This window comes from Triturus cristatus, chromosome 3_2 (genome assembly GCF_964204655.1).
Source record: "Triturus cristatus chromosome 3_2, aTriCri1.1, whole genome shotgun sequence".
In the NCBI taxonomy this organism is placed as follows: domain Eukaryota; kingdom Metazoa; phylum Chordata; class Amphibia; order Caudata; family Salamandridae; genus Triturus; species Triturus cristatus.
Window position 1 is genome coordinate 843,778,861 of NC_140584.1, and position 24,814 is coordinate 843,803,674.

The 24,814-nt window shown below is 41.2% G+C and overlaps 1 protein-coding gene across 2 annotated transcripts in view; it reads right to left on the reverse strand.

The window, feature by feature from the left end:
* SLC46A1 (solute carrier family 46 member 1) overlaps positions 1-24,814 on the reverse strand; it is a 206,214-nt gene that overhangs the window by 173,617 nt on the left and 7,783 nt on the right. For both annotated transcript variants that reach the window (XM_085649112.1, XM_085649110.1), the window contains exon 2: positions 4,862-5,225. The gene's annotated coding sequence lies outside the window, so the exon portion shown is untranslated. The remainder of the gene's footprint in view (positions 1-4,861; positions 5,226-24,814) is intronic.

Below are 24,814 nucleotides of genomic sequence, written 5' to 3' on the forward strand. Positions count from 1 at the left end.
TTTTGGCATAATATAATTTGTGATGTCGTTATGATTTCAGTAAGTCCACAATAAGCGCCAAACATATTATTCCTTGGTCAAATGTAGTGATTATTGATATCTATGCTCAGGTGTGTTTACTTTTTTACAGAGTGAGTGACTAACTCTAAAATTGCGCATTTGAACAAATGACATTCTGGTAGAGACAAGGCCAGAATAAAGAGGTACGGATGTTCGCCAAAGTGGTCAATAGACAAATGGAGACTTAATCGTTCATTACCATATGTTAATGTTCTGTTGTTGTTCTATTTTGTTTGTAAACTAGAGATACAGCACAAAGACGTCCGATCAGCCACAACAGATAGAAGCTGGAAAGTGGAGTGTTTCTCTCTATTTATTATTTTGTCCCAATTCCCCCTTCCCTTAGGATTTTGCGCCTGGTAGGCTGTGTTTACGAATTCAGCTTTCCGGAGGCAGATTCTTAGGGGCAGCTGAGAAAAATCTTCTCATCTCTCAAGTTGAACATCCTGGACTTCAGGTGAGTGAAGGTTTAACAGAAGCGCAAGCCTTCACAAAAACAAAAGGTTCTCCTTGAGAGATATGGATTTGGAAGACGTAAGAATTGACGGCCAGGCTATGGCTCAGGCACTGAAAGAAGATGTGAAAAGGAGATAAAACACGATTTGAGGCTAAATTTTCAGTAATAAAGCAGGACAAAAAGGAATCAGATAACAAGGTGGTTGAATCTGAACCTATGCAGATAGGGACCATTAAAGGACCTTTGTCAGTAGAAGAAAAGGATAGAAGAAGAAAATTACATTTATGTCTATATTGTGCTAGGCCAGGACATTTTGCAAAAGAGTGTCCTATCAAACCAAAGTTGTCTAAAAAGGCAAATGCAGTTGCATTAAACTCTCTAGAGCAGGAAAACTAGGGAACTCGTCAAGAAGGGAGGTCACTTGCACGAGTGAAACAAATCTACAGATCTCCAAAATGACAAATACAGTACCAAAAATTCCACGACACTTTGTTATACAAGTGGTGTTAATAATTAGCACTCATATACGTCACTCCATCCCAGTATTACTAGACTGTGGAGCCACTGGAAATTTTATGGACATTAAAATGGCTCAAGAATTACAGGTAGCCACTGAGTGGAAAACTCACCCTGAGTCAGTTTGTGCAGTAGATGGTTCTGCACTATCCTCAGGCATGATAACTAAAAGAACTAGTCCTCTTAACATGGTATGTCAAAATGGTCACACTGAAAAAATATGTTTTGATTTAATTGATACACCTACTTTTGGCCTTATTTTAGGGGTACCTTGGTTAACACTGCATAACCCTAAAATAAATTGGATTTCACGAACGGTAACCTTGGATTCCTCACATTGTCGTGAATCTTGTTATCAAGAAGCACCTAACGACTCTGACTACTTTGCATTGTGCAAATACATCAACTCTTGTTCCTAGTATTCCATCTGAATACCAGGACTTGAAGGATGTATTTGATCCTGTGAAGGCAGCTTTTTTACCTCCACATAGGTCATACGACTGTCGTATAGATTTAATACCTGGAGCTTCCTTGCCAAGTAGCAGAGTATATGCTCTTACTGAGGAAGAAACTAAATATTTGAGAACGTATTTGGATGAGTTATTGGCGTCAGGTTTTATAAGGCATTCCACATCCCCTGTATCCTCGCCATTATTTTTCATTCCGAAACCTGATGGTAGTCTCCGCGCATGTATAGATTATCGCGGATTAAACAAAACTACTATTAAAAATAAGTATTCTTTGCCTCTAATACCAGTTCTTTTTAGACCAGTTACGTCATTCAACTATTTACACAAAATTGGATTTAAGAGGGGCATATCATCTTGTTAGAGTAAAAGAAAATGATGAATGGAAAACAACTTTTAAAACTAAATTCGGTTTGTTTGAATACACAGTAATGCCCTTTGGGTTATGTAATGCCCCTGCAGCATTTCAATATTTTATTAATGAGGTGTTGCATGAATTTCTTGATGTTTGTGTAATATTGTATATTGACGATATACTTATTTATTCTAAAACAAAGGAAGAACATGTTCATCACGTCAGAGCAGTATTAAACAGATTGTTAGAAAATCATTTGTTTGCAAAATTGGAGAAGTGTATTTTTAATACAGATACAGTTGATTTTCTTGGCTATTGCTTGTCCCCAGCCGGAATAATGATGGATCATAAAAAGGTGAGCGCCATCAGAGATTGGCCAGAACCCACAACAGTGAAAGGAATACAGAAGGTTTTGGTTTTTGCCAATTTCTATAGACGCTTTATTCCTCATTTTGCTGAGACAGTGTTGCCTCTTACTAAATTTTTGCACAAAGGTCAGGTATTTTCTTGGTCTAAACAAGCAGCTCAAGCATTTGAGTCCCTTGAACAAAAGTTTACCTCTGCACCTCTGTTAAAACACCCAGATCCAGATTTTCCATTTTTCATTGAGGCAGATGCCTCACAAATGGCAGTAGGAGGGCTATTCTCTCAAAGGGATGCTCAGGATGGTCAGTTACATCCTGTAGCTTTCTATTCGAAGAAATTGCTTCCTGCTGAACAGAATTATACAGTAGCTGAAAGGGAACTTTTGGCTATCAAATTGGCATTCACAGAATGGAGACACCATTTAATGTGAACAAAATTTCCGGTCACTATCTTTAGTGATCATAAGAATTTACAGTTTTTTAGTTCCGTAAAGGCACTGACACCATGGCAAATGCGCTGGTTAAATTTCTTTAGTGCCTTTGATTTTGTTATTACTTATAGACCAGGAACTCAGCAAGTACAGTCAGATGTTTTATCTAGGTATAGATATACACAGGACTCTACAAAAGACTTGACAGGACCTCCCATAATTCCTCCACAAAAGATAGTGGCACCGATTGTTCAACAGGATTTTTTTAAAACAGTGAGGACCGAGCATTTACAAATAAATGCACAGAATTGGTTAAAAGGTCCTCATAATTCAATACAAGATGGTTTGCTACACCATAAATCATTGTTATTTGTGCCAACCAAAGATTTGCAAGAAAAAGTAATGACATGGCATCATGACTCAATGTTAGCTGGTCATCCAGGGTACCACAAAACTCTGGATAATTGTAAAAAACATTTTTGGTGGTCTTCAATGATCACTGATATTAAAAACTATGTAAGCGCTTGTGCTATCTGTGCTAGAAATAAATCTTTACACAAGGCACCTTTGGGCTTGCTACAGCCCTTATCTACTCCTCCACGTCCTTGGCATACAGTCAGTTTAGACTTTATAACTAATTTACCAGAAGCTAATTCCTACACAACGATTTTAGTGGTAGTGGATTATTTGTCCAAAATGGCACATTTTGTACCATTGATTAAACTTCCTACCGCTGCAGAATTGACAGATGTTTTTCTCAAAGAAATAGTAAGGTTACATGGCTTGCCCACCAAGGTCATTTCGGACAGAGGAAGTCAATTTACTTCAAAGTTTTGGACAAATTTGTGTAAAATTCTAAAAATGGAAATAGCTCTTTCCACAGCCTTCCATCCAGAAACTGATGGTCAAACGGAAAGGGTGAACCAAACATTACTGCAAACCTTACGATGTTTAATGGCAGACTTTACTTCTGAATGGGATAAAGCGCTACCTATTGCTGAATTTATTTATAATAATAATGTACATTCAGCAACACAATGTACACCATTTTACTTTTTAAATGGTTATCATCGCAGAGTTTTGCCTATAACAATAAGTCCTTCTTCACCTCCAGGAGTCACAGAACGACTCTCGTCTCTATTAAGTATCCAAGAAAAAGCAACAAAACATCTAAATAAATATAAAGAGGTGATGAAGAAACAAGCAGACAAACATAGAGTAGATGTTCAGGAATATCAAGTTGGAAATAAAGTATGGCTCTCAACAAAAAATTTGAATCTAATGGGGGCTAGAAAATTGTTACCAAAATACATAGGGCCATTTTCTGTAATCAAGATTATTAATCCAGTAACAGTGCAGTTGGAACTGCCTCCTGAATATGCAATACACCCTACATCTCATGTTTCTTTGTTAAAACCTTATAACCCTGAAACTAGATTGGAACCCCCACCTCCACCTATTCCCATTGATGGGCATTTAGAATATGAAGTTCGAAAAATATTAGATGCAAAACGAATACAAGGAAAACTGTATTATTTAATAGCTTGGAAAGGCTATGTTGCTACAGAAAACTCTTGGGAGCCAGCAACATTTGTTCACGTCCCAAGATTGTTGAGGCAGTTTTATGTGAGATTTCCACACAAACCGCGTTCTTTGGGGGGGTCTTTGAAGGAGCGACTGTTAGGGTTTGTCTAAAGAATCACGCTAAACCCCATGCAGCTTCTGACTAATTATAATTTACGCTGCTTCAGTATGAAAGAACTTCAAGTTATTGGAGCATTGATTGTCAAAGATGTGTAGCTTACATTTGTATTTGTATTTCTTTTGTCCTTTTGCCAGTGCTTATTTGTATTTGCCAGTGCTTTTTAGCAAGGCTAGGTTTTGTTTTTCATGAAGCTTTCCAATAGAACCCCTTTGTTTAGTATCAGCACGTGGTAAAACATATTTTGTATGCAGAAGCACATGTTATCATAACACGCTGCCGTTTGCTCCTCGTTTTTTCCATTTGAACACGTTTTGGGGTACAAAGTATTATCCGCACGTTTTTTAAACACACCCGTGAGTCACGTTGAAGATTCTGACAGTTGGTGCATATGCTGCTGCACGTGTTGTTCCCTTGTGCATTCAAACAACCCCACCCTCCTGACAAACCTATTTAAACCCGAAGCGAGTTCAAGCACACGCTTGCGCTCGTTATTGCTTTCACTTACCTGGAGTCTGCAGCCCTTCATTCGGAGTTCCTTCTTCCGTCAGCTCGGCATCCTGGACGGGCTGAACAGTCTTCCGGTCCATCCAGCTTGGTCTTCCCCTTCTCAGCGCAGGAAACCTGTTTTCTTCGTTCCGGCCCCACTTCGCAAAGGCACCTCGACCTGAAAAGAAATGAAAGTGAGTTAACGATCACATGCAGGACGTGCAGATGAATCAAGTACGTTAATTTACAAGTTATTTTAAAAAAAATCGAAAAAGAGGAAAAGACATCGGACAAAGAATTAAGTACATAAACGCTAAGAGAAAGAACAGCACTTATCTTTCAGTAGACAATTCGTCCTCTTGGCAAAGAACAGCTCCGTGAACCTGAAAGTACATAGGAGAACATTATTAAGAGAAATAAGACATTTTGGCATAATATAATTTGTGATGTCGTTATGATTTCAGTAAGTCTACAATAAGCGCCAAACATATTATTCCTTGGTCAAATGTAGTGATTATTGATATCACTGTTCAGGTGTGTTTACTTTTTTACAGAGTGAGTGACTAACTCTAAAATTGCGCATTTGAACAAATGACATTCTGGTAGAGACAAGGCCAGAATAAAGAGGTACGGCTGTTCGCCAAAGTGGAGATTTAATCGTTCATTACCATATGTTAATGTTCTGTTGTTTTTCTATTTTGTTTGTAAACTAGAGATACAGCACAAAGACGTCCGATCAGCCACAACAGATAGAAGCTGGAAAGTGGAGTGTTTCTCTCTATTTATTATTTTGTCCCAATTCCCCCTTCCCTTAGGATTTTGCGCCTGGTAGGCTGTGTTTACGAATTCAGCTTTCCGGAGGCAGATTCTTAGGGGCAGCTGAGAAAAATCTTCTCATCTCTCAAGTTGAACATCCTGGACTTCAGGTGAGTGAAGGTTTAACACTTACTAAGCAAACACGTTACATAGAGCCAACTGCTCTGAAGAAGATATAAAGAAGATATAAATAGACTGGGAGCTCTGGATATATGTGTCTATATGAGTAGTCACACTTCAAATTAGGAACAACAATGTTCCATTCACATGCACCGGAAAAATAGTTTAAACATGTGCAAAAAAATGTTCCTAGAGCACCTCTTAGCTCCGCGCACAATGTCAAAAGGATTATATGCGGCTGACCGGTAATGAAGAACTAACCTGTCCGTCGGTACCTCGATGTGTCACAGAGCAGGACGGGGAGGTAAACACGCGCGTTTGTTGTATGTTGAAATAGTGCAGCAAAAGGCGCCGCGCGCTGTCTAATGACGTCAGACTGATGCACCCAGGCATCATGGGAAATGTAGTCTTCCATCTGGTATTCAGCTAGTAAACAGAAGTAAGGGACGAGATATACTCGTACTAGTGGATCAGCTAAGTCAGATATAACATCATGTCTTGTGCAGAAGGAGTGAAGATGGAAAACCTACAATATGGGTTTCGCACAACAAAAAGTTTGCATTGCTCCAGATAAATGTGTCAATGTCCAAGTACATAATTAATTCATATTAAGTGTTACAACCGCCCCTCAATAAATACTATTAGGGAACAAAAAGGAAGACCCATGTACTTAAGACATTGGTCATGGACATTTAATCAATGTCAAACTCACAATACTGTGAAAAAACAAATAGAGAGCTTGCTTAAATACCAATACTTCAGCACAACAAATATGAATTCTTCAACAAGGAATACGACTGCACAACAAATATGAAGTATACAGCCAGGATTAATGCTGCTCCTTATGTGTACTAGGAAAAAGGTATCAATAGTCACCCTCCAGTAACAAAAAGTGAACAAAAGAGACCCTCTTGAGACAGAAAAGAGTCTCATACCCTTTAGATGATATAAGGGATGTAAGAAGCACAATCAAAATAGGTTGTGGATCTAGAGTGGTACCCAAGGAATATCATCATTCAATCCTATTGTGTCCCTCCGAAGCCTAAAAATCCAATTCTGTTCTCTTCTGAACAGGAATTGTGTGACATCAGTTATATGTACAGGGATAAGTGGCTGTTCAAGTACCGTCCACCTTAGATCTTCAGCTTTGTGATTAAACAAAAGAAAGTGATTGGTGAGTCTCGTTATCTGTTTTTACACCGAATGGTGCTCTTATGCTCACTCATACGTAACTTTATTTTGCGTGTTGTCATACCTACGTACCTCAGTGAGCAAGGACAGGTAATGATGTAAATGACCCTTTCAGAGTTGCAATTTGTATGTTTCTTAAGAACCCAAGGTCTGGAAGTTCCTATATCAACTTGTTTGGTATGTTGTGTCTGCGGACAGACTGAGCATGAGCCACAAGGAAAATGGCCTTGCACCGGTGGGAGATTCCACAACGTATTCGTTGGGGTCACTATGACATTCTTAGGCCTTGTGTGTACCAGGCTGTCTCTCAGATTGGTCCCTCTTTTATATGAAAAGAGTGGACTCGGCAAAGTGTCTGGCCCCACATTCAGGATCCGCCAGTGTCTGCGTATACTTTTTTGTACCTTATTTGTCAGAGTACTAAAAGTATGTACAAAAGTGAGTCTATTTAAGGGTGGTTTTGTCACTGGTGTTATTGTTATTGGAGGCTCTCTTCCAAGCTCTCTTAACTAGACGAGGAGGGTAACAACGTTCTTTCAATAGGATGGAGAGATTCTTTGCATGTTTTTGGAAATTTGCAGGGTCGGAGCAATTTCTCCTGATTCGTAAAAATTGACCTACTGGCAAATTTTCCCTTAAGGCTCTGGGATGATGGCTTTCAAAAGTAAGCAGTGAATTTTTTTGCCGTAGGCTTTTTATATAGTTCACTTGCCAAATGTCCATGACCTGGATATATACAAATATCCAAGAAAGATAACCGCTCCTTTGTAAATTCTACTGTGAATCTCAAAAAGGTATTCTGATGATTCAGCCATTGATGAAAATTTTGGATATCTGCAGATGTGCCTCTAAAGATGACAAAGATATCATCTATATATCTTTTCCACAATAGTAGCTTATCTCTAAAAGGGTTACTCTGAGTAAAAATGTGAGATTGTTCGAATTTATGGACATAGAGATTCGCTAGAGATGGCGCAAAAATACTGCCCATAGATGTGCCTGAGACTTGAAGATATATGTTGTCTTCAAATCTAAAAAAGTTTTCAGTCATCGCCATCTTCGCACATTCAAGAATAAATGAAACAGGTGTGATAGTATCTACCTCTTGTAGATTTGATTCTAAAAGTTCTCGAATGGCATCGAGAGTCTCCATTTGGGGAATCGAGGTGTACAAAGATTCTATATCGAAAGATACAAGATAATCTTTCTCAACATCAAATGGTGTCTCTGGTAGAAGTCTGAGAATATCTTTAGTATCTTGTAAGAAGGTTGGCATCCTTTTCACCATGGGTTTCAGAAAGAAATCCACAAATGTAGATAAAGGCTCTAAAAGAGAGCCTATTCCCGAAATGATAGGGCGACCTGGTGGGGGTCTCTGTGATTTATGAATTTTTGGAAGTGTGTAGAATTGAGGCATGACAGGATATTTTGTCAACAAAAAGTCTGCTTCATTTGGTGTGACCCATCCTTCAGTTTTTGCTTCCTCCACTAGATTCTCAATTTCTCTGGTCAATCTGGATGTTGGATCAGACTTCAAAAGACGGTAAGAACGCGAGTCCCCCAATTGACGTAAATATTCATTGCGATAGGTTACTGTATCTTGAACCACAATCGCTCCCCCTTTATCTGCAGGTTTGATAGTGATCATGTTGTCATTAGATAAAGTGAGTAAAGCCAGTCTTTCTTTTGTAGGCAGATTCCGATATGGTTTATTCTGTGTGTCATAAATCAAACTCATATCATGTGTGACAGCTTTTTCGAAAGTCAAAACCTGGTCAGGTATCAAGTGATTAGGGGGATTGAACTTAGAGGGTAATTTCAATCCTGTATGGGTGGAATTTTCCTCAATTGTCTCAGTTTCAATCTCTTTATTTATATTTTTAAAGAAGAAATGCAAACGAATCTTCCTAAAGAAGCGCGCCAATTCACATTTAATCAGAAAAGGATCTCCCGGGTTAGTCGGTACAAAACCCAATCCTCGATTCAAGACCGAGTTCTCATCTGTTGTTAAAATACGAGAACTCAAATTGACCACTAAGTTATCAGACTTGAGCTCGTGCTGGGTTGTTGGAGACCCTTCCTGCTCCGTGTGTTCGGAGGGGGTGGGTCTTCCTCCCAATGAACTACTTCTTCTACCTCGATTTCTGTTTCTTCCATGGCTCTGTCCCAAAAAAGCCTGGTTCCCAGGAAATTGTGTTGGAAGAGGAAAAGGTGTCATAGAATGATGATATTGTGGGAGGGGGGGATATCCCCATGGTACTGGCGGCCATCAAGGGCCTTGCTGTGAGTAAGGGCCATGTCTTCCTCGTCTACGATTTGGCCTGGAGTAGGTCCCCATCCCTTGATTTTGCTGTCCATCAAAACCAAAAGATTCTGAATCACTCAAAAGTGTGTCAGATCCTGAGGAGGAATAGTTAGAGCCATTCTTCCTACCTTTTCTATTGAATTCTGGTGCTACATATCCCTCTTTAGTATAGGGGTACACTTTCTCAAAAGAGAAACGAGCCAAATCTTTCTTGAATTTTTCTATCTTGTTCAGAAGAATAGAATCTTTGTATTCTTTGTTGGATTTATTTGTTTCCTCCCAAAAAATTTTATACAGAGTATTAGTGACAGTAGTCTTAATTTGGCCTTCTAATACCTGAATCTCAATCAGAATAGCATCCGCTATTCTATTCGCAGTGCTTATAATTAGTATAAGCCAATCGCGTGTACAGCGCCACGTGATTAGCGACCAATCTTTCATAAAACCCTTATCAGTCAGAAAGAGCCTAGGAGCATTTGTCACTATCAATCCTGTCGGAGCACAATTGCCACGGAGATATTCGGTCATTATTGCTCCATGGATTGATGTTCGTGTATGTGTTCTTTTCAAATTAAGCAAGGATTGCCCATCATCCTGAGAGCCTGATGGTACATCCGGTATCGTATCTAAAATACTAGGATTATCTGCCAAGATGGACTGTAAGACATTATCATCAAAAGACAAGCCTGCATATTTGGCCATAATGGTAAAGTGAAAAAAAGTGTGTGAAAGGTATAAAAATGTTTGTGTCACATTGGAGACAAAAGTTTTAAGAGCGAGAAGGAAAAGACGACCCGCAGCCAAAGCTGCTCTAAACAACTAATAACACGATATATCAAAACAAGCCAGATATATCATAGGAGGGTCGAAGGGAAAAATATTTACCGACCACTAGATAGCTAATCCCTTATTGATCCATAAACTTTCATCACACCAGAGCAATCTAGGGTCAAATTTGTGAACTAAACCAAAGCTATGAGAGCACTAAGCAGAGTCAGAATGGATACTAATAAATCCCATCAGCCACCAAGATAGCAGCCCACGTCATCTGGGATTCGGTAGCCCGTCCTGAGCCTCCAAGATAATCAAGGCTGCAGATGAGAAGGGCAACTGTAACCTCTCCATTCATCTAAGATGAGGTATGTGCCCTGGATGTTTGATAGGCTACCTAATGTATTGATGGTGGTGATGGAAGCAGTGCAAAAAGAGTGTAAAGTGATAGTGATAAAATCATCTACCAGGATAGAAACAACCTTTAATAATTTATATCCCAGTGACAAGGTTAAAAACAGTGTAGTAGCAGATTTAACAAAATAACTGCTCAAGTCCGAAAGAACTAAAAGGGGTCTACATGTTTCAGCCGAAGGATCAAATTATAATCCGGCTTTTCCAAAAACACGCAAAGAATCTCTCCATCCAATTGAAAGAACGTTGTTACCCTCCTCGTCTAGTTAAGAGAGCTTGGAAGAGAGCCTCCAATAACAATCGGGAGGCCCTTCTAGAACCACCAGTGACAAAACCACCCTTAAACAGACTCACTTTTGTACATACTTTTAGTACTCTGACATATAAGGTACAAAAAAGTATACACAGACACTGGCGGATCCTGAATGTGGGACCAGACACTTTGCCGAGTCCACTCTTTTCATATAAAACTGGGACCAATCTGAGAGACAGCCTGGTACACACAAGGCCTAAGAATGTCATAGTGACCCCAACGAATACGTTGTGGAATCTCCCACCAGTACAAGGCCATTTTCCTTGTGGCTCATGCTCAGTCTGTCCGCAGACACAACATACCAAACAAGTTGATATAGGAACTTCCAGACCTTGGGTTCTTAAGAAACATACAAATTGCAACTCTGAAAGGGTCATTTACATCATTACCTGTCCTTGCTCACTGAGGTACGTAGGTATGACAACACGCAAAATAAAGTTACGTATCAGTGAGCATAAGAGCACCATTCGGTGTAAAAAACAGATAACGAGACTCACCAATCACTTTCTTTTGTTTAATCTCAAAGCTGAAGATCTAAGGTGGACGGTACTTGAACAGCCACTTATCCCTGTACATATAACTGATGTCACACAATTCCTGCTCAGAAGAGAACAGAATTGGATTTTTAGGCTTCGGACGGACACAATATGATTGAATGATGATATTCCTTGGGTATCACTCTAGATCCACAACCTATTTTGATTGTGCTTCTTACATCCCTTATATCATCTAAAGGGTATGAGACTCTCTTCTGTCTCAAGAGGGTCTCTTTTGTTCACTTTTTGTTACTGGAGGGTGACTATTGATACCTTTTTCCTAGTACACTTAAGGAGCAGCATTAATCCTGGCTGTATACTTCATATTTGTTGTGCAGTAGTATTCCTTGTTGAAGAATTCATATTTCTTGTGCTGAAGTATTGGTATTTAAGCGAGCTCTCTATTTGTTTTTTCACAGTATTGTGAGTTTGACATTGATTAAATGTCCATGAATGAATGAATAGTACTTATAGAGCACATGGCTATCAAAGGCCTCCCAGCGCTAGAGACAAGCCACCAACAATCAAGCAATCAGACAGTTCCGGAGAACAGCAGGGTCTTCAGCTGTTTGCGGAAGGAGAGGTGGTTGGTCTCCAATCTGATATGATCCAGGAGCTGATTCCAACCCTTAGCTGCAACGCGGGAAAAGAGGCGTCCCCCACTTCGGGCACGAAGTACTCTGGGGATAATGGCTAGCTGTTTTTTCTCGGAGTGAAGGGATCTATTAGGGCGATAAGGGAGAATAATGTCTCTAAGTGCCGGCGGTGCCTTGGCAGAGAGTACCTTGTGGACAATGCACAAGGACTTAAACTGGATTCTCTCCGCCACCGGGAGCCAATGCAGGGATTTGATATGAGCTCTGACCGAATCCTGCCTATGCACCTGCAGCAATAATCGAGCCGCACAGTTTTGAACTGTTTGTAATTTTTTGATTGTGATGGCTGGAGACCCTAGGTAAAGCCCATTGGCATAATCAAGCCTTGAAAGAATCAGGGCTTGCACCAAGAGCTTCCTGGCAACAAAAGGCAGAATAGGAAGGACATTCCTGAGCATTTTCAGGATGCCATAACAGGTACCTGCCACCCTCCGTGCCTGTTCCTTAAGATTTAAGTTATGATCGAGCCACACCCCAAGACTTTTTATTTGGGTTTTGGGAACAGGTGGGACCCCCAAACATTGCGGCCAGAGTGTGTTGATGTCCATATTACCAGTTTTGCCCAGAAACATCACCTCGGTCTTGGCCGCATTCAGTTTGAGGAAGGAATTGTCCATCCAGGTAGAGATCCCTTCCAAACAGCTGGCCAAATTGCTCATGGTATTATCCAGACTATTCAGGGATGCAATCAGCTGAGTGTCATCAGCATATGTAATGATGTTAACCCCAAAGGCATTCTTTCAGAGCTGGTACTACCCTCAAAGACCGGAAAACACCTATCTGACAGAAAAGATTCCAGCCATTTGAGTATAGTTCTTGACACCCCCACTTCTCTAAGTCTTGTGATCAGAAGCTGGTGGTGGACAGTGTCAAATGCCGCACTGAGATCGAGCAATACGATAGCAGCGGACCCGCCACTGTCTACGATTTTCCTTGCTTCTTCGACCACCGCTAGCAGGGCTGTCTCTGTGCCTTGTTGAGGTCTAAAGCCCGTTTGGGACGGGTGTAGGCGATCATTCTCCTCCAAAAATGTGGAGAGAACATGATTAACGTGTTTTTCGCAGATCTTTGCAATACCTGGTAGGAGTGAGATAGGGCGATAATTGGCAAACACCTCGGGGTCCAAGGAGGGTTTCTTCAGTAATGCTCTGACCATAGCTCGCTTCCATGTGGACGGCACAATTCCAGAGGACAGTGAGCTATTAATGAGTTCTAAAATAGTTGGTGCAACAGAGTCAGAGACCCGATAAAGGGTCGAGGGAGATGCTGCGTCTCTTGGAGATCCTGATTTCAATTTTTCCATATAGGTTTTCAGGGAGTTTATATCTATGTGGGGAATGGTCTCAATGAGTAGCTCCGCAAAGTGCGGCTCTGCTTCTGCCGAAGTCATTCCTGAAGACAGAGGGGGAGTAAAGGTAGAGTAAATATCATTGATTTTTTTTATGAAAGAACTGCTCCAACCTAGTACACCGTCCTGCAGCGTCCTCTGAAGGCAATGTGGGTGAGGGGGGTTTGATTAAGGTTTTCATAATTTTAAAGATTTCCCGTGGAGAGTTAGATGCGGACATAATCTTGCTTGAATAATACTCAGCTTGTGCGCATTTAATTTCCGTTTTATAGACTTTAATAGCTTCTTTATATTTAGTTTTCTCTACATTTGAGAAGTCCCTCCTCCAACGTCTCTCGAGACGTTTACATAATTGTTTCTGTTCTCTAAGTTTGGGGGAGTACCATGCTACACAAAGCCTCTCTTTCTTCCTAGTTATCCAGCTTTCCGGGATCAATGTATCTAAGGATGATTCCAGCCATTGCTGGACTAGATAATCATCCCGTTCAGGGTTCTCCCCTAGCACAGATCTAGAGTTATTGAGGATAGATGCCCAGGCTTCAACAGAGAGTTTGGACCAATTTCGGCACCATGTTTTCCCTTTTTCCCGTGGCTGGCAACCCTCCTGGATTGTCCAGCCGAAAGGGACTAGAAAATGGTCTGACCAAGGCAAGGGGGTATGCTTTCCTACCACAAGACCATCAATATTGGAGAAAAGTGGGTCGAGGAGGTGGCCTTTCTGATGGGTAGGGGCGAGCACTTTTAAAATAAGTTTCAGAGCCCCCAGATTATCTATGATCGCCTCAGCATCTACAGATGTGGATAAATCCAGATGAATGTTGAGGTCGCCCAGAACAGAGAAGTTTGAAGAGGAGCTAACTGTTTTAGCTAAAAAATCCGGGAGCTCTCTAATAAAAAGGCCCGCCGGGCGATAAATGAGGACTCCGGAAAAGTTACATGTAGGAGAGAAGCCGAGGGAGAAAAGCAAACTTTCACACTGGAATCTGGGTAGGTAAAATTCGACAATTAAATGTATCTTTAAAAATAATAGCCAGGCCTCCTCCTCTGCTCCCTTCCCGATCCTGTCTCTGAATCACATATCCAGGGGGGAGGGCTTGTACTACAGCTGAGTCAGCTCCCTTTGTGAGCCAGGTTTCAGTAAGAAACAAGGCGTCTAAGTCATGTTCCTCAAGGAGCAGGGAGAGCTCTATGGCATGTCTAGGTAATGAACGGCAATTTAGGAGGGCCATCCTGAAAGTCATTACCGGTGGCAGGCCTTTCTGCTCCGGGGGCGGACGCCAGGAGTCTAGATCGAAGCCGCATTGGAGGCATTTATAGCAGTCATTGACTAACCTGTGTAGGCAGTTATAGGGTGACCTCTCTCTTAACCGATATAACTGCTCAGACATGACCAATGTCTTAAGTACATGGCTCTTCCATTTTGTTTCCTAATAGTATTTATTGAGGGGCGGTTGTAACACTTAATATGAATTAATTATGTACTTGGACATTGACACATTTATCTGGAGCAATGCAAACTTTTTGTTGTGCGAAACCCATATTGTAGGTTTTCCATCTTCCCTCCTTCTGCACAAGACATGATGTTATATCTGACTTAGTCAGATCCACTAGTACGAGTATATCTCGTCCCTTACTTCTGTTTACTAGCTGAATACCAGATGGAAGACTACATTTCCCATGATGCCTGGGTGCATCAGTCTGACGTCATTAGACAGCGCGCGGCGCCTTTTGCTGCACTATTGCAACATACAACAAACGCGCGCGTTTACCTCCCCGTCCTGCTCTGTGACACATCGAGGTACCGACGGACAGGTTAGTTCTTCATTACCGGTCAGCCGGCATATAATCCTTTTGACATTGTGCGCGGAGCTAAGAGGTGCTCTAGGGACATTTGGTTGCACATGTTTAAACTATTTTTCCGGTGCATGTGAATGGAACGTTGTTGTTCCTAATTTGAAGTGTGACTACTCATGTAGACACATATATCCAGAGCTCCAAGTCTATTTATATCTTCTTTATATCTTCTTTATATCAGAGCAGTTGGCTCTATGTAACGTTTTTGCTTAGTAAGTTCAGATTTCATTATACCCGACCTTGGTTTTGTGACATTAAGATACAGTTCATACAGATTTTGCTTTGTGCTTGTTCCACAATAAGACATTGAATAACATACTTTTGAGATACATACTATGCCTATTCATACATATAGATATTTTTGGTATATATATGTGTGATGCTCAATTCGTTAGCGTGACACGGGTGATACCCATGTGTGTCTATAAACAGAAGATAGAAGTTTCATTACACCAGACCTTGGTCTTGTGACATTAAGATTCAGTTCATATAGCCTTTGCTTTGTGCTTTTTCCACAATAAGATATTGAATAACATATCTTTTTGACACAGACTATGCCTATTCATACATATAGATATTTTTGGTATATATATGTTTGACGCTTATTTTCGTTAGTGTGACATTTGGGTGTGTTTTTAAACAGAAGACAGGAGGTTCAAAATTTTGCTGATAATTGCTTGTCTTCATATAGAGCGGGGCCTCTTTTATCTGAGCGGATGCCAGGTGAGGTGAGGCGGTCTCCCGTACTTTTTACGGGTAAGCTTTTTTGATTCATTTAATTATTTGAGCACTAGCTGGCTCTTTGCGCCACACATATGTTTAGAGTGGTCTACTGCATGGTTTGCACAATTGACAAATCATGACTGTGTTTAAACTTAGTTGTGGCACTATTCAAGTCATAATGAGCACTGTTTTTCCTGTACTTTCTTTTCAGGATTTGAAGATATATTTCTCCTACAAATAAACCAGGAGTAATCTCTATTCCAAGTAGGTCATTCTATTTGTTTTTCTAGTGTTTTTCACTTTTATAGAAATTTCACGATACATACAGCAGTAGCACAGGTTCTTGTTGGTCCTGATGAAAGCCGGATTATAATTTGATCCCTCGGCTGAAACATGTAGATCCCTTTTAGTTCTTTCGGACTTGAGCAGTTATTTTGTTAAAACTGCTACTACACTGTTTTTAACCTTGTCACTCGGATAGACATTATTAAAGGTTGTTTCTATCTTAGTAGATGATTTTATTACTATCACTTTACACTCTTTTTGCACTGCTTCCATCACCACCATCAATACATTAGGTAGCCTATCAAACATCCAGGGCACATACCTCATCTTAGATGAATGGAGAGGTTACAATTGCCCTTCTCATCTGCAGCCTTGATTATCTTGGAGGCTCAGGACGGGCTACCGAATCCCAGATGATGTGGGCTGCTATCTTGGTGGCTGATGGGATTTATTAGTATCCATTCTGACTCTGCTTAGTGCTCTCATAGCTTTGGTTTAGTTCACAAATTTGACCCTAGATTGCTCTGGTGTGATGAAATGTCACTGACCATGTCATGAGTGATGTAATATATGAGGTCATAAGCAGTGCACTGCAGGGGGCAAGTTATAGTTAACTCAGTTAACTATAACAGCTGAATTTCTCTGCTTTTGTATGACTGAAATATCAGCCTAACCATTGTTTTTATCCATCGGTGAAGTGTACCAACTTGAAACCTTGCCACAATCTTGCACAGAAAATAAAAGACTCTCAGAACACATAAAAGATAATTACAGTACTGAAGTTTACTGAGCTTCATTTAACGCGTTTCAGCTGTTCCACAGCATTGATCACATATGAAAACCACCACAGTGAGAGTGCTTTACATAGGCGTTCCAGCATAAACATAAGACTGCTTGTTTGCGTTTCATTTCTAATATGTTGGCCATCTTAACCCCTTCAGTGCCCGCCCCTTTCCCCGCCCTGTGCCGGCGCTTTCATTAGCGGGCGGGGTTTATGACGAGCTGGTCTCGTCATGGGCACAGCGCAACCGCGGCCCATGACGAGACCAGCTCGTCATAGGCATTGAAGAGGTTAAACAGTCTAAATATCTTCCCATAGAGTATATGTGTCTTGCTTTGAAATTGTTAGCAATGTCTTAAACAAATTCATAGATGAGCAAAACAAACAAAATTATTAATAAACATGAAGTACAAGATATGAAATATATTGTGAGAATTCATATATTGTATCCCTTTGTAGAATTTTGCAAAACACTACACTCATTCTCAAAACTTGACTGCCATCTTGAAATACCCAATTTTATACATACGCATATACGTGCGTCCTAAAAGCACTCTTACGATATGGAGATCAGTTGAATGACTTTCAAAATTAGGATCTTAGCAGCATATCAGGTAAGTGTTTGGTCCTTAACCCTGCAGATCAGAAAAATACATGCTATGTGGTGTACAGTATAGGTTTTTCATGGTACACCCGATAATATATTCAGATGAGGACTAGAATGTCAAAGTTAACTAAAGAGTCACTACTGTCATATAAAACACATGACCTAATACTTCTATATTATAAAGTATTACTTTCAAGGGTGACCCGTGCAGATCTCAGGCTGACAGAGGAGTAGGCTACTCTATAGAGAGGAACTGGTGTCCGATAAAGGGACTAGTGCCCATGCTCCCAATAGTTGTTGCAAAATGTCGCAAAATGGGACAAATCTAATGTGTGCTCCAAAATCAAAGCTAGACAAAACTCCAATTACCACATGAATAAAGAAATCTTCTTTGTGGATGTGCAATCCAGCAGTTCTCCTAAGAAAATGGTAGGAAGCCCGTGTGAGTGAAACCACCAAAGCCATATGGGCCCCTTGCTTTCCTCCTGTAACGAACAAACAGAATAATAATAATTGAGATAAAGGTTGTATAGATTGTGCATTAAAAACAACATAGGCCAATGAGTGGATGCATCAATAATTTAACTAGATTCCCCTAGAAGCTATAAATGAACATGGAGGATACAGGGCAATAAATACGTGTACACGTTAGTTGTCGTGTAAGTGAACCCCCAGTTTTTCATCCAGATTCAACCCCCCAGGACTCATAGTTTGGAAATCAATTATATATTTAGACTCTCTTTTTCTGAGTTTAAGGGTCCTGTCTCCACCTGTAGATGTATTCTGAATTTGCTCAATCGTAAAATACGTGAGTTGAGAACTGTCTGTATTCATCTGGAAATGGCGGGCTACTGGGTAATGCTGATCTTGATTAGTGAAAACCCGCATATGCTCCAATACTCTCTTTTTGATCATCTGGGTTGTACTCCCAACGTATTTAAGTTTGCAAGGACACTCCAAGACATAGATGACAAATGACATACTGCATTTGAGGAATTGGGATACGATCTTCTTATTCTTCTGTCCTACCCCCATGGTATTTTCCTTCCACATATAGCTGTTTCTACAGGCCTCACAGTGACCACATGGGAAGAAACCCTGTAGTGTATGTAACTTGTTCGTCGTGGGCATAGTGATATCACTATGGACTAGCATATCCCTGAAGCTACGTCTTCTCCTGAATGTAATCTTGTACCTGTCTTGTATCATGTGTCCAATGGTGGGGTCACTTGTCAGTATATCCCAGCTATTGGTAAGGATACGTTGGAAATCCTTCTTGCTGTCATTGTAGGTGAGCATAAGTCTGGTGTTTGTCTCACTTTCCTCCTCCTCTTTGGTACTAGATGTGAATAGAATTTCTTTTCTCTGTATTTTGGAGACTCTGGTAATCGCTTTGTTGAGTACCCACTGTGGGTACCCACATTCCCTGAATCTTTCCACAATAATCTTTTGTTCTGCTACAAAAGCCTCATCAGTATTGCAGTTCTGCCTTCCCCTCAGCAGTTTCCCGATTAGGATTCTGCATTTGAGGGTATCTGGATGACTGCTGAGGCTATGTAACAAACTGTTACCAGCTGTTTCTTTGCAAAACAATTTAGTCTGTATTTTGTCATAAACAATTTCAATCGTGACAATTAGGAAGTCAACTATCTTGTTACTAATGGTGCGGGTGAAAAGAATGTGTGTGTATTGATATTCAGTTTGTCAACAAACGTGTTAGCCTCCACCTTTGTTCTTTTCCAAATGATAAACAGGTCATCAATGTACCTCAGCCATAGTATGACCTGTTCAGTCTCCGGGAAGTGCATAGTGTCTTTAAAGATTTCATCTTCCCATTGTCCCAGGAATACTTTTGTAGAACTTGGGGCAAAGCATATTCCCATGGCGGTCTCCAAGATTTGTTTAAATAAGGTGCCATTGAATAGAGAATTGTTGTTCTTGAAACAATACTTGATCATTGTGAGAAGTTGGCCTGGCATATGCTGGTCACTAGTTATAGTGGCCACCTTGCACCAGTCCAATTCGACTCTTATGGTAGATAGGTTTAAGACAACCTTTTAAAGAAAGCTATCCTAGTGGTAGCTGTGGAGAGCAGCCTTCAGGCTAAGTCTCAGAGGAATGCAAAGCAGCTTGTTTTACCTTATAATCTCTTGAATTACCAAATGAAAGGACACCACACAGGTATATATATCAAATATATATGTATTTATTACTAGACACACTCTACTAATCTCTTTATGAGATTAGAAGTCAGGAACATATGCAAATATCAACGTTTCACAATAAGTTAATCACAATTATGGCTGGGGCCCTAGGGGCGTACCAGACCATATACTAAAAAAGAGGTTTAGGAATGTCGACTTGCAAGGGGACAAGGCCTAGGGCCTGTAGAATCGCTGGGGCCTCACTAATCCACCCAAGGCAGGTAAGTAAAGGACCCACGGGAGAAGCGTGCAGTGTGAGAACACAGCCGCGGGTTCCCTATTGATTTCAATGGAGCAAGTCGCGGTTGGAATTTTAAAGTTTTAGGGTACTTCTAGGGAGTCTACAAGCAAGCCACTTACAAGGTAAGTAGTTCGAGGACCAACACCCACAGGAGCACCAGAGTGCACGAGTTACCTCACCCAGGGAAGCCAGGTGCATAGGTGTCTATTGGTGTCGGGTTGCGTCGTCGTTTTCAATGGAAGCCGAAGAAGTATTGCTGCTTGTGAAGACTGGAGAAGTGTCCGGTGGAATCCAAGGCTGGATTCAGGATGAAGAAGACCTGAAAGCAGAAGGGACAGTGTTCACAGTCACTTGCCAGTGACCCGGGGCCAGGAAGATGGATGCCCACGGAAGTTGGGTGATTTCAGGTGATCAATGGTGTTTTGACTCTTCAGCCACGAGGTCCAGGAGGTGTCAACGACAACCATGAGCTGGATTCGGAGTGTCCCACAGAGTCTGCAGCTTACTGAGGTGTCAGCAACTGGATTGGAGCCAATAAGCTTTGGCAACAGTAAGTCTTGTGGAAATTGAAGAAAGTCAGCGGTGCAGACCAGCAAGGTCTGAGGAACTCACCCAGTGAGGGTAAGTCAGAGCAGGCCTGGAGCAACCAGGGGAGCCCTTTGGTTTGATGAGAAAGTCTTCAGGGGACCCACAAGCCAGCCAGCAAGGGATCATGAAGACACCTTGTGAGGATTCACTTCACAGGAGCCCACGGTCACTCGGGACGAGGTAGGCCTCTGATTTTCAAGGAAAATCCTGCTGGAGGCTTGGACCACACGTGGTCCAATGCACAAGTTCGTAGAACGTCGTGAAGGGGTTGCACTTGACAATAGTGCATGGTACCCGGGTATTGCTGTTCCTCGTCACTCGTGGGGTCCACTCGCATCAGGTTTGCTGGGGACTCACAATGGCCATTGAGAAGTAAGGAAATCTACTTCCAGGGCTGCAGGGACTTCGGACTCCGGCAGGAGCGGGAAAGTTTACGACCGTTGATTAAAGTTTTTGGTGCCTGCCAAGCAGGGGAGTCACTCCTTGACTCCAAGGGAGATTCTTCAGTCTTCCAAAGGTAGTGGAATGTCGAAGGGCCAGGATTCTTCTTGTAGAGCATCATCCAGGGACATCTGATTTGCAATGGCAAGGTTTCCCTATCTTATACTAAAGGAAAGGGAGGGACTAGCTCTATGACCACTTGTTTGGGAGGGTCAGGGGAGTGGGTGGTTACACCCACTTCCCTTTGTCCCGTTTCACGCCAGAGCAAGGGCAGGTAGCCCCTGAACCGGTTTGAGCTGGCATATGCACAGTGGAACCTACTGCTCCCCCAGTGCAGGACTTCAAAGCACTCTAGGAGTGCACCCAGCCCCAATACACTAAATCCTGTCTGGAAGGTGGTTACACCTCCCTGTGGCAGGATGCCTATTGTTGGGCCTCCTCCACTGCGAGTTTCAGTCAGCAGCAGGAGGGCAGCCCAGTGTCTGTGCTGGTGGCATCCATTTTGTGATGCCAGGGCTCTTTCAGATTTCTACCGTGTTTCCACAGTAGGTACATGTCTTCCCCTCTAGAAGTGTGAGATCATACTCCCACACCAGTTACTGGTGTGGGGGTATGATTCCAAGTTGTTTGACACCAAACACGACATGTTTTGATGCAGTCATTCCAAAGTTAACATTTACCCGTAGGTTATAATGCACTTAAGAGTATATGGTTTAACCGCATCCACAAACAGCCACAGAGAATATACTCTGCCAGCTGCAGAGGGGCCCTGCTCATGCAGAGGCACCCCCTCACATTGTAAGCCAAGCACCCTGCCCTCAGGATTGATAGGGCCTGCATTAGGGGTGACTGATAGGTTTATATGTGTGTGTAAGGTGAGATATAGGAACCTATACCTCAGTGAGGAGTGCTAACACTACCTCACCAAAGCTGCAGTAGCAGGCCTGTGGTGTCAGATTTAGTCTGCTTCCCAGGGGTGGCATAATACATGCTTCAGCCCCTGGTAGGCCTGTGAAGTACCTATGCCCTTGGTACCTAAGGTACCATATACTAGGGGCTCATAAGGTACCACAGTATCCAATCACTAGTGCATCTTATATGCACTCCAAGTTGTTTAGAGAGAACAGAGAGACTGGGGCCCTGTTTAGCATGGACCCAGCCAGACTATAGCCAGAAACCAGTGTTAACATAAAAAAAAAGTGGGGGCGACATAAGTGCAGATCCTACTCTCCTACAATCATACTAAGAATCATTTCCGTGTGTGCTTTGAATCTGATGTGCCTAGTCTGGAGAAAGTGTTGGCATGCTTGTATCCCTTGCTGGTGGTCAATAATCATGTATAATGAATTGATGTCCAGGGAAATCAGGAAGAAATCCTTCACCTAGTTTATACTAGGCCTGGGCGGTAATTTCCATTCCGCTCGCGGAATTTGCAGAATTTGGGTATTTTCACGTTCCGCGGAGAGCGCAGAATTGCCAAAAATTCAACGCTTCGCAGAATTTTGTGTGTGTTCGCGCTTTCAAAATGCGTGTTCGCGAGATATTTTCACCAAGCTTGCAAACAACGTTCGCGAACAGGAACAAAGCATTGCGAACTGGCGGAACAAGCAATTCCGCGTTTTCGCTGCACTCTGCGTGCTCACGGAGATTTTTTACCATTTCACTGAGCTTTGCGTAGTGCAACTGCATAAATTCCGCGCACCCCTAGTTTATACCCTCTAGTTTTCCCCAAATCTCCTTAGTGTCTCTAACATGGGAAGGTAAATTGCATACCATATCTCTGAGGAAGTGGTCTACGTACCTGGAGATGTTTTCTATGGTACTCCCCTCAGAGGACACTATTGGTCTGACCGGTGGGTTAACAGGGTTCTTATGCACTTTGTGGAGTAGATACAGAACCAGGAGTATAGGATGATCTTTTTTCAGAAAGCAGTATTCCTCCCATTCTAAGATCCCTTTATCCTTCCACTCTGTATTTTTATCCCATATCTCCACAATGCTATTGGAATATGTCTCTTTCAGGACAATGATGTAAAATTTCCTGTTGTTGACTTACTCATTGGCCACAGTAATGTACATTTCCCTGCTCAGCAGAACAACATTACCACCCTTGTCAGCGGGGCGGATGACAATGCTGTTGCCTTCAGCCAGAGATTTAAGGGCTTGTTTTTGTAGGTCTGTTAGGTTTTGTGGGCAACGGTTTTTAAAGTCATTCAACTGGTCTGCATAAAAAAAGAATGCTTTGAGGATTCACGTATATGTTTATATATAAAATTAGGTATTTCAAGGTGGCTGACATGTTTTGAGAATTAGTCTTGTGTTTTGCAACATTCTACAAAGGGATACAATATATGAATTCTCATAATATATTTCATACCTTTTACTTCATGTTTATTATTACTTTTATTTGTTTTGCTCACCTATGAATTTATTTAAGACATTGTTAACAGTTCGATGCAAGACACATATAAACCATGTGAAGATATTTAGACTGTTTAAGATGGCCGACATAGTAGACATGAAACGCAAACAAGCAGTCCTATATTTTTGTTGAAACTCCTATGTAAAGCACTCTCACTGTGGTGGTTTTTAAGTGTAATCAAGGCAGTGGGACAGCCAAATCGCATTACGTGAAGCTCAGTAAACTTGAGTACTGTAATCATCTTTTACGTGTCCTGAAAGTGTGTTATTTTCTGTGCAAGATTGTGACAATATATAAATACACATACATATATACACACTGACAATACCACCTGGTTACTGCATATCTCAAGAGATCTCAGGACTGCATTTATTCCACATTCTAAAGGGAATCTTCACTCATGATGCTCTTTGAAAATCCAGAAGTTTCATCTATGCAGCTACTGATCAAACAATCTTGTACTACCTGAAGAAGGCGGAAGCTGAAACATTGTAGTGGAAATATATTTTTGCTCTTTTGTGAGTCCATCTGTTTGAGTCACTTTCTTGGATATTTCATTTCTTGGGATCTGGATTTTTTGCCCTGGCTGACTGTTGTTTTCTTGTGATACTTCATCTTCTAGTATATAATATATCGATATATCTGTCATCTATATTGATATATAGATAGATGGATAAATAGATATATCACATACTAAATCTGGAAGATATAAGTATATATATATCTATATGTGTGTGTCCCAGTGAAGGTCACCACTAGGTAGTTATAGTTAGGACCAAGCTCCCATAGGAAATTGATTTGTTTATTTGCTTACGACTTTGGCGCCATTTGATGAATCTTTGCAAATATTTCTGAAACCATCATACAGCCGGGTGTCCATGTCTGCAAAGGAACTGACCTGGGCAAAAGAGGTCAGCCAACAGGCTTCTTCAAGATGTGGAAAAGCATAGGGTGTGAATTTAAATTTTAGCTTTGTCATCACTTTCTTACAGCCAAAGCTTGAGATGGCATTTTAATTCCAATATCAATTTAACATGCCAGTAGACGTTCTATTTTTATTGACATAGAAAGTACTATCTAATGTATGTTTTGAATTCAGCTAACATTTTTCCTTCAACCTCTTTTTAAACATATTTTTATGCACTCACTTCAGAAATAAAACGACCTTCAGTTACTACATTTAAAGTCTAGAGTGTCAGGTTTGGGTTGTAGATTTACTTTTAAATATAACGTACAGTGGTCTAAACAAATGAACAAATCTGAGAGGGATAGGGAAATCCAGTCATCTGCCAACATCCACTGCGTGGGATACACAGACCGTTTTTTCTTTAAACTGCACTTCTTGTATACTGGAAT